The 15144-nt window shown below is 45.6% G+C and overlaps 1 protein-coding gene across 2 annotated transcripts in view; it reads right to left on the bottom strand.

Annotated features, from left to right (window-relative positions):
- OGDH (oxoglutarate dehydrogenase) overlaps window positions 1-14877 on the bottom strand; it is a 110380-nt gene extending 95503 nt beyond the window's left edge. For both annotated transcript variants that reach the window (XM_068274769.1, XM_068274768.1), the window contains exon 1: window positions 14776-14877. The gene's annotated coding sequence lies outside the window, so the exon portion shown is untranslated. The remainder of the gene's footprint in view (window positions 1-14775) is intronic.
- Between the last annotated feature and the right edge of the window lie 267 nt (window positions 14878-15144).

Genomic DNA, 15144 nt, shown 5'->3' with positions numbered 1-15144 from the left:
CAATAAACTTTCAATACATTTTGGATGCTTTATCATTCAGGAGTGAGTGGACTGGCACTGACGAGCAGAAAGCCTTGCATTGTTTTTGTTGGGTGTAAGGAATCACTCCATACAATTAGCTGCCTTCACAAAGTTTGACGGCCATGGAAATTACATTAAATCAGTAGAAATTCCAGACAGATCAGAGGCACAATGCTCTGCTGTCCCAGGAGAACTGTGTGTGTATTTATTCACTGGATCCAACTTATCTTTATCAATTTGCATGGATGCCGATCATGGCCACTGTAACCAAGCTCCTCACATGCAAATGAATCTATTTATACATGTACTCAAATGAGAGGCTGGACTGCTTGGCAGCTTTTCCCTACACATTTTACTTTTTCAGGCTTGTCTCACAACCCCACACTGGTGAGCAGAGGGTGTGTTCAGTTACATAGTAACCTGATAAACTGGATCACATTTAGTTGTAAAATATGTGTGCCCACGTTACGCCTGCAACCGTGTGGGACACGTGTATGCTGATACGGACTTAATCCAGAACCAGCAGCAGACACGAACAGGTACAGCAGTGTTCTCTCCAGACTCTTTTACCCGGGTGCTCCACCCAGCTAATTTTGGTGACCACCCGGCGGCTGTCATCGGCTTGCCTCCTCCTAAGCAGTGTTGCGCCGGTCCTGCCTTCCCCCATTATGCTCCACCCAGCTACTTTCATTCCACCCAGCATCGGGCTGGTGGCACAAGGCAGTTTCCCTAGAGATTTAATGCTGAAATTGATCAGAAACCCACCTGTGGTGTATGAGCAAGCAACAGATCTCTCTCCGATTAGAGATAGATCTGTCTCTTGGTCATCTTATGTATTATTATTATTATTATTTAGTATTTATATAGCGCCGACATATTACGCAGCGCTGTACAGAGTATATATATATCTTGTCACTAACTGTCCCTCAAAGGAGCTCACAATCTAATCCCTACCATTGCCATATGTCTATATTATGTAGTGTAAATACTGTAGTCTAGGGCCAATTTTAGGGGGAGCCAATTAACTTATCCGTATGTTTTTGGAATGTGGGAGGAAACCGGAGTGCCCGGAGGAAACCCACGCATACACAGAGAGAACATACAAACTCTTTGCAGATAGTGCCCTGGCTGGGATTCGAACCAGGGACCCAGCGCTGCAAGGCGAGAGAGCTAACCACTACGCCACCGTGCTGCCCGTATGTATGGGCAGCTTTAATTGCCCAGCCCAGTTGCAGCATCACGTGACCACCATTGAGCTTTTCCCTCTAGTATGCCCAGCAGACATATAGTCACAAGGCCTTCCCTGTCCCATCCTAACTTGTTCCAAAATGCCACTTCAAAAAGATGCTACCAGGGCTGTGGAATCAGAGTCAGGGCAAATTTGGGCACCCGGAGTTGGAGTCGTGGTTTCATAAACTGAGGAGTCAGAGTCGGATGATTTTTGTACAAAATCCACAGCCCTTATAAGTATTAGACTAAGGAGTCGAGGAGTCTGAACCATTTTGGGTACCCAGAGTCTGAGGTTTCATAAACAGAGGAGACGGAACATTTTTGTACCGACTCCACAGCCCTGGATGCTACCACAGATTTTCAGCTGGCAGATATCCTCTATTTAATCCCCCAATCTCCGTGTCTCCTTGTGTGATGGAACATGCAGAGGCTTCTTGTGTCTGATGCTGATACAGGCTGGCCAGCTTGTGTTCTGTGCCTGTTTACATCAGGAAAAAGGTGGTGAATGACTGAGCTCCTCCACATCTGGTTTATCCAGCTTAGGAACAATGATCTAATTGCAACCAGCAAAACCCCATTCCAAAATCTGTGTTCACAGATCATTATACCCAGTTTGTTTAGTGATTCTGCTACATAAATTATATTTGCTGACTTCCAATCCTCCCAATCTCCTCTACTGTCCACACATCACTGCGACATGGAAATCTAACTATCAATAATGAAACAAGTAGGTTTGAAATACTTCCTTTTTCCCTATATCCAGAACTAGTTATTTGGCGACTGCTTGGCCACACAGGAGAAAGAAGGACATGAGCTGACAGCATTAAAAGCCAGTTAGTCTTAAAGTGGACCTGAACGCTTGCACAGGACACAATGAAAACACCAATTAATCCACCCTATATGTATTTAGAGAGTTCAGCCCTTCTAATTACCCCTCATATGTGATTAATCACAACTGTAATTTGATCTCTTGGTCGTGTCAGGACAGGAATTTCAGCAGTCCTCAGCAGAGCAGCTTATTTGTGAACACAGGATGTTAACCCTATGTCCGCTTCCATGAATGCAGGAAGTAGACACGATTTATTGCAGGATTTTTATCAGCTGTAGATTGCCACCCAATGTGGCAAAATAAACTCTCTCAGATCTGAATCTGATCAGAGAGGGATCAATTCTTGACACACACAGTATGAAACCTATTGAAAATTGATAGAACTCAGCTATAAGCTTGTTGGTTCTACTATTGATTCTCCCAGTGTTCTACCCAGGCTTTCTTAGCTGGGTGCTCTACCCGGCTAATTTTGGTAAGCGCCTGGTCCTCATCAGCCCACTTCCTCATCCTCCTTTTATGCAGTAGGCAGAGTTGCATAGAGAAGCGCTGGTCCTGCATTCTATCGCGCCCCACCCAGATACTTTATCATGCCACCCGGCTGGAAAAAATTCTGGGAGAACACTGTTCTCTCATTCAGTAAAATCACCTCATCTGACTTGCTAGAACAGAACAAACTGCTTGGCCTGACCCCTTGCAGAGTGACTGTACTATGCTGGGGATACACGGTACGTTTCTGTACCGTGTATTGGCCAGCTGATAATATTCAGCTGGCCCGATCAAGCCGCTCGATCCCCGCCGGCGGACAATGGCAGGGAATCGAGCGCTGATAAGGAAGCGCCAGTGGGGACCAATCCGCGCGGAAGAGCGGGGAAGCGGCTGGAGTCAATCCGGCGGCTAATCGGCCGCCGGATCGACCCGTGTATTCCCAGCATAAGTGGTGTTTACTAAAATCTCCCCAGAAATGATCAGCAGCTATTGTTTCAGGCAGCAATTCTGTGTGTGTGTGCAACTCATCTCTCTCCACAATATAGTTCATGTCTTATTAGGGAAGATTTTTGTTCAGGTTCTTTGCCAATTTTAATGTATGAAACGTGCAGCACAAATACTGGACATTCAAACAAAAACGGGAGCATTTCCATGGTCTGTGATTACAAATAGAAAGAACTGGACCAATGGTATGCTATGGCGAACACACTGAATCCAGGGCTGGAGACTTGGGTGCAGCCGGCGCCACCATAGGCCATAAGAGGAATTGCGGCTATAGTAGCGCACAGGGAGTAACTTCGGCGCCATCAGAAGACAGAGCTGAAGTTACTTTTAAAACACAATAATTTGGCTTCCAGCAATTACTAGAAGCCAAATTATTTCATTCCCTACCATCCATGCCGGCCTGGAGGGGGAATAGTATTTAGCACTGCCGGGAACTTGAGCAGCAGCAGGATCAGCCATATACCGGCTGTATCCTGTGCCCAAGTCTCCCACGCCGATAGCTCTTGTACGCTGCTATTGATGTGGGGATCCAGGAACAGTAGAGTTAGTATGTAATTATCTGGGGTAAAGCATAGGAAGAGGACCAGGAGGGGGATAATGGGAACTAGAAACAGAGAGCACAGTGTGTCAGAGGTAAAGGATAGCACATAACAGGAAAGAGAGCAGGAGGAACGAACAGGAAAGGGAGCAGGAGGAAAGGCATAGTATGGAGCAGAGACAAGACCACGGGAACCTCCACACCATGTAAGTTATCCTCAATAGCCCCTCAGTGCCCTGCTGTTTAAGGGGCATGCATGGTGTGAGATGGACCCTACAAGTGGGGAGTACAAGGGGAAGCATACTGTAAGTGGGACTAGATAGTAAAGAAAAGACATTGAGGTGAGTAGGGGATGTATACCGTTAAGGCAGGCCTGAACTCAGAACTTCCTCTCTGCTCTAAAAGATAAGCAACAGCATTATAACCTTTAAAGAAAAACATGACTGTTTCAGCTTACAGAACTTCTGCAATTAATCTGCAGTGTGTGTACTTCCAGCTTCCATGGAAGCAGACAAAGGGTTAACCTCCACTGTTTACATATTAGTTGTTCTGAATTTCTGAGCTGATGCAGCTGCGAGCTCAAATTACAATTGTGATTACTTCCAGATGAGGGGGAACTACACAGGCTCTTCTCTAAATACAAACAGGATGGATTTCTCTGACCTTTGTGTCAGGCCCCGATCCCCATCAGGTGACATCAATCTAGCGCAGTGTTCTCCCCAGAATTGGTTTCCAGCCGTGTGGTATGAAAAAGTAGCCAGGTAAGGTGTGACGGGAATGGAGTGACAGGGGAATTCAGGGCTGCTACAGCTATGCTTACAGCATAGTAGGAGGATGAGGAGGTAAGCTGATGACAGTCCAGTAATCACCAAAATTAGCCGGGTGCAGCACCCAGCTAAAAGAGCCTGGGGAGAACACTGTAGCGTGTGTAAGGGCCTTAAAGGGAACCTAAACTTAGGATATGGATTTTTCGTTTTAAAATAATACCAGTTGCCTGGCAGTCCTATCCTCTGCCTCTAATACTTTTATCTACAGCCCCTGAACAAGCATGCAGATCGGGTGCTCTGACTGAAGTCAGACTGGATTAGCTGCATGCTTGTTTCAGGTGTGTGATTCAGTCACTACTGCAGCTAAAGACATCAGCAGGAGAGTCAGGCAACTGGTATTGTTTAGTTTCTTTTAAAGTGAACACGAGGTGAAAATAAACTAATGAGATAATCTTCCTACTAAAAATGACTTAATTTGATATATATGGTTTAATTTTATATTTAAACATTTACAAAGTAGAATGAATGTTTCTGTTCAATGACAACCTTTTTCTATCTCCCTCTGCTCTCCCTCTTGTATTCTGCCAGGAAAACTTTTATGGCTGTAATTTGCTTATTATCCACGTTTACTATATTCCCGACAAGGTACCGAGAAGATGGGAAGCTGTTATTTCCATGCCTAGAAATTCTCTTTCAAGCAGCAAAACAAGTAATGCAGTCCAGTTATGAATGTTTTGAACTGTACATACACTTATCTAATCATATCGCTTCAGGTACACTTTAACCACTTTGTCCTCCTTGACGTATAAAAACGTCAAGGAGGACAGGCGCGCTCCCGCAGCCGATCGCGCGCGTGCACGCGCACTCCCGGCCGCGGATTCGGTAGCCACGGAATCAATGTATCGGGCTATGGAGCCCGATCACTGATTCCTCTCCCCCGCTGAAAAAGTGACAGCTTCTCTCGGAAGCTTCGCTCTTTCTGAAGCTGTGTCCCTCTAAGCATACATTGTACGCTTAGAGTGACGTCATGTAAACAAACTCGAGATTGCCATCTTGTGGCCAAAAAGTAAAACTACAAGTAAATTAAAAAAACATTACAATACACAAATATTTCCCCAAATAAAACACTTTTATATCCCACCCTCCCAAAAATGCCCACATAAAATTTAAAAAAAAAAAATTACTATTAAAAAAAAAAAAAAACACAAATATTTGCCTAAGGGTCTAAACTTTTTAAATATCTATGTAAAGATGAAATATTTCTCTCTTTTTTTTTTATACGCTTGTAAATAGTGATGTATGCAAAACGGATAAAATAAAATATTGTCGCGATAAATTGTGATAGGGACATAATTTAAATGGTGAAATAACCGTGACAAATGGGCAATTACAATACGTGGGTTTTAATTATGGAGGCATGTATTATTTTAAAACTATAATGGCCGAAAACTGACAAATAATGAATTTTCTCTTTTTTCTTATTCTTCCTGTTAAAATGCATTTACAGTAAAGTGGCTCTTAGCAAAATGTACCCCCCAAAGAAAGCCTAATTGGTGGCGGAAAAAACAAGATATAGATCAATTCATTGTGATAAGTAGTGATAAAGTTATAGGCTAATGAATGGGAGGTGAACATTGCTCGGATGCATAAGCTGAAAACGACTGAGATGTTAAGTGGTTAAGGCTGATTTAAATTAAAGTCGGGCCCTACCAAACAAAAGACAGTCGGGGGACAGGTTAATGTTTTCCAGGGGAGATCCATATGTAGCTATGGCAAAGGTCATAACCGGCCTCTAATAATGAATTGTTTTTACAGAACTCCACTAACTTCTATTTTTCAGTATTTTCAAAGTACATAAAAATGTCATATCACAACAGTTTGCTCCCTGCCAGATTTACGCAGAGCAACACCTGTTGCCACTGCCAAGACAGTGCTGGCGAAGACTGGAAAATGTAAGGTTCATCTAAGCTAAGAATAGGCTGTATGAAGAACCAGAAAGTTCTGTCCACACAAGAATATCTCCTTCAGATTAATTAGGTCTCTCTTGCTAGTCTTAATTGAGGAAGTGTCACAGACTACAGGCTGCACAGGGAACTCTGACGTGTTTGCTGGTACTGGGCTGGCTATACTGGTACAGGGAATATACTTGTGACCTTCAGGCAAAGCACATAGGGCTGAAGGACAGGCCAGGCCTGAACTCACAAAAAACCTTTGAAGAGAGAAATGGAAATGACTTTGTAGTGTTTCCAAGCAGCTATGTGACTGGATCCCTTTTATCAGCCTTTGAATAAGAGAACTGGCTTAACAAGAAAGTTTCCAGCTTGCTCTTTAACCACTTGCCGACCGCACGCTTATACCGTGCGTCGGCAAAGTGGCAGCTGCAGGACCAGCGACGCAGTATTGCGTCGCCAGCTGCAGGCTGATTAATCAGGAAGCAGCCGCTCGCGCGAGTGGCTGCTTCCTGTCAATTCCCGGCGGGGGGCTCCGTGAATAGCCTGCGGGCCGCCGATGGCGGCCCGCAGGCTAAATGTAAACACAAGCGGAAATAATCCGCTTTGTTTACATTGTACGGCGCTGCTGCGCAGCAGCGCCATAAGGCAGATCGGCGATCCCCGGCCAATCAGCGGCCGGGGATCGCCGCCATGTGACAGGGGACAGCCTGTCACTGGCTGCACAGGACGGATAGCGTCCTGTGCAGCCCGGTTCACCAGGGGGGGCCAGGTAGGAAAGGGAGGGGGAGGATTTCACTGCGGAGGGGGGCTTTGAGATGCCCCCCCCCGCAACACCCGGCAGGCAGGAGCGATCAGACCCCCCCAGCACATTATCCCCCTAATGGGGAAAAAAGGGGGGCGATCTGGTCGCTCTGCCTGCACCCTGATCTGTGCTGGGGGCTGCAGAGCCCACCCAGCACAGATCAGCTAAAACAGCGCTGGTCCTTAAGCCCCCCTTAAAGCCCCCCCGTAAAGGGTGGGTCCTCAAGTGGTTAAAGTGGACCTGAAATCTTGCACAGGACAGAAGGAAAACAGAGACATGCACCCTGTATGCATTTAAAGAGTTTAGCGTGTCTAAAGGTGCCCATACACGTCAGATTAGCAGCAGATAGATCATCAGATAGATTTCTTATTTATCTGATGTGTTTTAGGAACATTTTTTACGAGGATAGAATTCTAATAGATTTCAGTTTGAAATCTATTGAAAATCGATCTGATGGAATTTTTTTGCCATCAGATTTCCATTAGGGCCAATGCAAAATAATAAGTAATCTCAACAGATCGACCTAAATTTTCCACCCTGCCAGTTCGATGGAAATCCATCGAAATCGGCCACCAATCGATCGGCCAACCGATTTGCAATCGACCAATTGATCGATCGATTTTGATCGATCGATCGATCAGAAAATCGGCTGAGTGTATGGGCCCCTAATTCCCCCTGATCTGTGACTAAGCACAAGTTGTCATTTAAACCCTCAGCTGTGTCAGCTGGCTGCCACGGCAGAGAGCTAATTGGTGAACATAGAATGTTAATATGTCTGCTTCCATGAAAGCAGGAAGTAGACACACTGTAGATTTATTGCACGATTTTTATCTGCAGATTCAGATTTTTTGGGGCAGATCGATGGCTCGACAGATAATTTCCGACACATCCGATCTGATTTAGATCATTTTTTCTGATCAATTTTCTCAAAAAGTGAATGGAAATCGCTCAGAAAAACAATTGGAAAATCTGATAGTAAATCTGTAAAAAAAATCTTGTGCATTCCCAGCATAATGCTGGAAATACACGGCTCGTTTTTGAGCCATTAAAATGGCTCGATAAGTGCTGACATGTCCAATCTCCCGCTTGATCGTTTCGCCACTCGATTCCAAATAGCAGTGAATGGAAAAAGATAAGAAAAACGAGTGGAAGATAAGAGAATTGACTGCAGAATCGAGCGGGGAAACGATCGAGTGGGAGAATCAAGCGGCAAAAACTAGCCGTGTATGCCCAGCATTAGGATGGTTCATGCACTGGTCAATATGATCAAAAGATGGATCCCTATCAGATAATCTGATCAGCGAAGTATCTAAACAACAATTTCCAGATTTGAGGGTCTTATTAAAATATTTCATACCCTAAAATCGGGGGGGGGGGGGGGTGTGTGTCAATCATGCCGCCATAGTCTCTGCAGCAGTCCCTGCTCTGACTCACATCCCTGGGCTCCAGCGCCGCAATTTTACCTCCATCCTCCGGGTGGCGCTGTTACTCTCTGGTGAGATTGATGACAGCGAAGTCACGAGTTATTCAAGACAAAAAATGTATAGCGCGCTTTTCTCCTGGCGCACTCAAAGCGCCAATTCAGAGCCTCAGAGGACAGGAAGGAGAATAGCTACCGACGTCTGGATACCCCGGGGAGGTGAGTAAAAGCTCCCGGCTGCTAGCCCGAGCATAGCTCGGTATTACCACCAGGGAGGTTAACAGCTTTCAGCATGAACTGTTTGATGCAGTGCTCTATGAGTCATCAACCTGCCAGCAGCCCCAAACCGTCAATATCTTCCTTTCAGTCCAGCATATTGAGGCATAAATTACTAGTAGATTTGATAAACTGACCGAATGGATGGATATCGGCTGCAAAAATCAACCAGTGTATAGCCGGCTTAAACACCCAAATCCCTTACTGCGCACTTTGCTAGATAAGTACTACAGATCGTAGATTGTGATGGAAAGTGTCAAATGGTGGCTACACATGCACAATAATTGTCAACCACGGGGATTGATACCAGATCCCTAGGATAACAGTCCGGGGCATGTGTCTTATACAAATAATTGTCAAGCAAACTAGTGTTGCTATAGAGAAAGGAAGATTGAATACTCACAGTGGATTACGTATAACAAAGACCTAGTTCATTGTTGTCATCAGGGATAAATTAGATAAATTCCAAATGGGTTTCATTCGGAAATTCTCCTGATAATTGGAACACCTAAGCGGGTTGTGTGAGGGAGGATTAAATTTACCCAGCAGCCATCTTCTCTAATCCGTCCCACGCTGCGTCACGTGACTACCACTCTTCCTCCTTCAACCCGGAAGGAGGAAGCAAGTGGTCGTCACGTGACACGGCTTGGAACGCAGCAAACCCATTCAGAATTCATCCGGAGCTTATTGCTGTTTGTCATTTATAGATCTGACATCTAGAGACAGCTGTACACACGATAGATTCTAGGCCAAGACAGCCCTGAAGGACCACGTCGGGAGAGTTCCATTCCATCTAGAGTGCATACAAAACTGAAAGTGTCCTTCATATAAGCATTTAAAATTAAAAAGTCTAATTCAAATGGGTGAGGGAAGAATTGCTGGGGGCCAACAGCCACATAGCATTTTAGTGCATCAAGAAATTCAATTCACCGTTTAGGTCAATAATGTGATTGTAAGCGGTTTATACACGTTTTGCACTGCCACTCAATTGTGGAGTTACTTTGTTTTTCCTCTTTCATAAAAGATAAGACTTAGGGAACCAAAAAATTCAGTTCAATTTTCAAAATATTTCTGCTAAAATCTAAAGCCCCTGTGCTGAGGGTAGTCTTGATTGACAAGCTAGTGTGCATGCCCAAGTGCTCATGCTCAAAAGGGGACAGGCGCATGGCAGTATGTAATTACCTGGGGTGTGGTGTTGAGGCTCACCCACCAATCGGGCACCCCAGGGCTCCTGCAGACTACTCACAGTGGAGTGCACTGACGATTCAGCTGTCCAGCTGGTGCACTCCCCAAAGTGAGATGAATACAGAGATAGCCATCTTAATTCTTAAAACAAAACTAAACTGAAAAGGATATGTAGTCTGACATTTATTTTTAAACAATGCAGAATGCCTGGCTGTCCTGCTGACCCGCTACCTCTAAAAGCTGGTGCACACCAACAGCGCTTGCGCTTTAAAAAGCGCTTGGCAAACGTATTTGAATGGGATGGAGCACACCAGAGTGCTTTTTCGCAAACACAGGTCCTGCGGCATTTTGCTGATTTTGCTGATATCTGAGGCGATTCAGCATCAATGTTAAGTATAGGAGAGTGGAAATCGATCTTAACCACCCTGGCGTTCTGATTAAATCGCCAGGGTGGCTGCGGGAGGGTTTTTTTTAAATAAAAAAAAAACTATTTCATGCAGCCAACTGAAAGTTGGCTGCATGAAAGCCCACTAGAGGGCGCTCCGGAGGCGATCTTCCGATCGCCTCCGGCGCCCAGAATAAACAAGGAAGGCCGCAATAAGCGGCCTTCCTTGTTTTGCTTATATCGTCGCCATAGCGACGAGCGGAGTGACGTCATCAACGTCAGCCGACGTCGTGACGTCAGCCGCCTCCGATCCAGCCCTTAGCGCTGGCCGGAACTTTTTGTTCCGGCTACGCTGGGCTCAGGCGGCTGGGGGGACCCTCTTTCGCCGCTACTCGCGGCGAATCGCCGCAGAGCGGCGGCGATCAGGCAGCACACGCGGCTGGCAAAGTGCCGGCTGCGTGTGCTGCTTTTTATTTCATTAAAATCGGCCCAGCAGGGCCTGAGCGGCAGCCGCTGGCGGTGTTGGACGAGCTGAGCTCGTCCAGACCGCTCAGCTGGTTAAAAAGCACTAGATAAAGTGATTTTCCAAGTGTTTTTGTTACAGAAGCTGTTCAGTTACAGCTTTACTATAACAAAAATACTACGCCAAAATGCTCCAAAAAATTGCTAGGCATGATTAGGAAATAGCTAGGCACATGCCTAGAAACATCACTTCAAAAAGCGCTGAGCGTTCGGGATTACACTAGCGCTTTTTAGGGTGCACTGGCCCTAAAATTTTAGCCATAGACCCTGAACAAGCATGCAGATCAGATAGTCTAGGAGAACTCATGCAGAAGAATGTAATTAGTTTTATCAGCAGATACATTTGCAAAGCTTTGATTTGCTGTGATCACATGATCATGACTAGCAAATCAGAGACTTGCATATCTATCACCTGACCAAACTGGTCACATGCTTCTCCATGAGTTTAAAGGTGCGTACACATGTCTGATCTCTTCAAACGATGGGTCATTAAGACCCACCCGCGGGGCAGCCGTTCTGATGACAGTTTCCCCGTGTGTACAGTCTGTCGGCAGGCTGATAAGGCTGGTTTTGACTGATCCGCTTGGCGTCCACCTTTAGGACCAGTTTAGATGGACAGCTGCCAGCGATTTTCGCCAGCATTTAACGCTAGGGATTCATCACGCCGTAATTGAGGTGGATGGGAGAGTTTCTCTCACAACCTTCAGTCATTTTGTCAATCGAGTTTTCCCCGATGCTACTTGCAGCCTCTGGTGTTGGCTGCATTCGCAGTTATATTGTACTCCCCTAGGGCTCTCAATGCAACAACAACCGGCATCCATGATGATTCACGGTTTGAGCATGACGATTGAGCCGCCGGGAGCTGTCCATCTGAACCGGCCCATCTCAGCTGTCCTCTACTTACCTCCCTATCTCGCTCCCAATTTCTCTGGCATCACAACAATGGCACAGTGGGAAAAGCACACAAGGATAGAACAACCAGCCAGAAAGCAAGGTCTGCACTAGGACATTAATGCTGGGGATACACGGTACGTTTTGTACCCTGTATCGAGCCGCACGATAGATTGCGTCGTGGCCGGATCGGTTGCCGCGAGCGGCTTCCTTATCTGCGCTTCGTTTTTTCTTTTGCCCTGCCCGCCGGTATCTAGCGCGGAATCGATCCAGCGGGTCATCGGACACGTCGGATATTATCAATCGAGCCATCTGCAGCTCGATTGATAATAACCTCACCGTGTATGCCCAGCATAACAGGTAAGTACAAAACCACTTTATTTGCTTCTTATGCTACTCTATATGGTTCCGAAGTGATAGCAATGGTATCAACTACATGAGCACTGGAATTAGGAAATGAGGCTTTTAAACTATGTACTGTATTCGTAAACGCAAGATTTTTAAAAACCCAAGGTGAATTTAATAAAACAGAAGTACACTAAGTGTCACACCCAACAGGAATGTAGTAAATGTATCACAATGAAAAATGAATTTGCATTGCCTAATATGGACAATTACATTTTACTTTACTACATTTTGTTCATAAAGTCTCAGGTCAATCGAGAATTTCTAGGAAAAAATCCAGCGGTTGCTTTCCTACAGTATGTCATTGCTTGAGCAAGGGCACACAACAGGCCCGACTCACTGCTGTGTACCAGAGCTACACTGACCTTCTGCTCACCCAGAGCAGGAACATAAAGTTTACTGGAATATATGTCAGTGCTATGCAAATACCTAGAGCAGCCAGATTTAGGCTGCTCACATTTACTGTTAAGTGAACATTTTCCCACAACATTCTTGACTAGAAATTCATGCAAAAATCAATGCCACCAGTGGCGTAGCTAAGGAGCTGCAGGCCCCGATGCAAGTTTTACATTGGGGCCCCCCAAGCACTCTATACATAACAATTGATACGGCGCACCAAAACCTGCCAATGGCAACTAGTGTCAGAGGTGCAAGAAGGGGATGGGGAGAAGGTGGTTTATGATTACCACTATTCAAAGTATCTATAGAAGTAATTATTATGATCACAGGACCAAAAGAGAGCTAATACTGTAATTGAGGGAGGGCCCTTCGGGGCCCCTTTGGCCCAAGGGCCCCGATGCGGTCGCTACCTCTGCACCCCCTATTGCTACGCCCCTGAATGCCACCAATGTAGTGGTCACTACAGGTTATGTTGTGGTTGAAAAGCATTGCAATCAATTGATGTTCAGCATGCCCATTCATCAAGCTACCAGCAGACAGAGGATACCTGTAAGCACATGACAGTAACCTTGGGTGACTTAAGCTGCAAGTGTGTGCAGGCTTTAAAAAATATGTTGCAGAGTTTATTAAAATGCAGGTCTACAGTTAAACATTATGGAACACCACAGGTTCCCAAGTAAACGATATGGGTTTGGTTTATCAATTTCGGTACCAAATAACCCAGGGAGAGAGTGGGCCATTTGTAGAGAACAACCAATCAGGTTTTAGATGTCATGGCTAACTGGCCACAGCTCTAATGTAAAGCTTTCACTGCTGCAATCTCCAGAATTACATCTTATATTAAAACCAAGCTGCTCACAGTGATCTGTAATCATAAAATGTCACAAGTATCAGGAGGCTCAGGAACAGAGCAAGGAGCCCAGCACAAGTACAGTAGTAAGCACTTTCCGCATGATCTGGCTAGACTGTATAGGGTAAAAGGGCACAAAACTCTGGGCAACATGGTGTAGTGGATAGCATTAGCGCCTTGCAGTAAAGGGTCCCGGATTCCAATACCAGTCAAAAGTCCCATACACATGGTCAACCACCATCTTTTACAATGAGCAAAAAAAAATGTTTTTAAAGTTGATCGACACAGTTGTCACGTGTTGACGTCCGGACGACTGAGCGAAAAAATAGATAAGAAACATCAAACAGATAAGAAGAGGTTGAATCGTTACGGTCAGATTAATTTTGGAAGAGATGGTAAGATGTCTACAAACTGTTATAAATGTGTACACAGGTCTAGTACGATTGTTCTATTATGTACTATTATCGACTATGGTGAATAGACATCACTGAGGAGCTTTAACGATACAGTAAACACATCTATAGGGAAGTCGCTCGTTTTGTCGTGCAGTGTGTTATGTGCATGTCGAGGCAAATCTTTTTATCGCTTAAATTTGTCTTCTCTGGTTAGTACTGAAAGTCCTTGGTTGAGCACGGAAATTGTATGTTATCTCCCTTATCCCAAACAACATCCAGATAAATTAATTAGCTTCCCCATAAAATTGGCACTAGACTACAATGGTCATATGAATAAGGTAGAGATTAGACTGAGTACCTCTGAAGAAGTTAGTGAAATTACTATACTCTGTAGAGTGCTGCATAAGATGCCGGTATTAATACTAAATGATAAAAAAGTGGCAATGACATGTGAGAGGGAGAAGTGCACTGCTCAATTTTGATATCAGGATATGTAATGATACTGTAGCCCCCCAAGATAATCAGTATTAGGCAGTCTTTGCGCCCCAACCCAGAAATCAGTATTAAAAAGCTCTTCTGCTTCCCATATCATCACTAGCAGCCTTTGTACCCCCCACAATGCAGAGCAGGCAGCAGTAGAGCGTGGTGATGGCACTAACGTGTCCTGCTGCCGCTCCACCAGCAGCGTCTCCGAACCTGCTGACCTCTCCTGGGCGGCCCGCGTCACGTGCTGGCGGCACACAGGAGAGGAGGCTGCGGGGAAGACCGGAGGCGCTGATGAGGAACCGCTACACACACTCCATTGCATTAGGCCCCCGGGAGTCACCCTCTCTGCTGAGGACCCTCGTGCCCCCGCCGCTGCTTCTGGCTTGCAGCGGTCATCTCCCACCCCACCCGGTCACGCCGGGCCCGTCTCACCTTGGCGTGCAAAACGCAGCCACGGTCGTCCACTCCCTCCGGCTCCCGCCTGACTACTGGCAGCGAGAGCTGGAGGGCGCGGCCATCGCCGAGGACACCACGCCTCATACATATTCCCACCCCCTGCAGCAGCTCGTCACTCTTTACACCCCTCCCTGCTTTATCAGCGCTAATTCAACTTTCAAAAACTTTATTAGCAGCGTCTGATTGTAAACAAAGCAGGGCTATATTGTGTTCTCCTATGTGTGCCACAGGCAAAATCACAGGATGCTGAGGAGAAGGAATCTGCTTGCTAAATTGGTCTCCAACCTCAATGGCTATCATTCATAAAAGTTTGTTCAGTAACAAACATCCGTGCGGGAAAATACT

This window comes from Hyperolius riggenbachi, chromosome 3 (assembly GCF_040937935.1).
Source record: "Hyperolius riggenbachi isolate aHypRig1 chromosome 3, aHypRig1.pri, whole genome shotgun sequence".
NCBI classification, from domain to species: Eukaryota; Metazoa; Chordata; class Amphibia; order Anura; family Hyperoliidae; genus Hyperolius; species Hyperolius riggenbachi.
The sequence above is the reverse complement of the archived record's forward strand: the minus strand, read 5'-3'. Positions and strand labels throughout refer to the sequence as shown.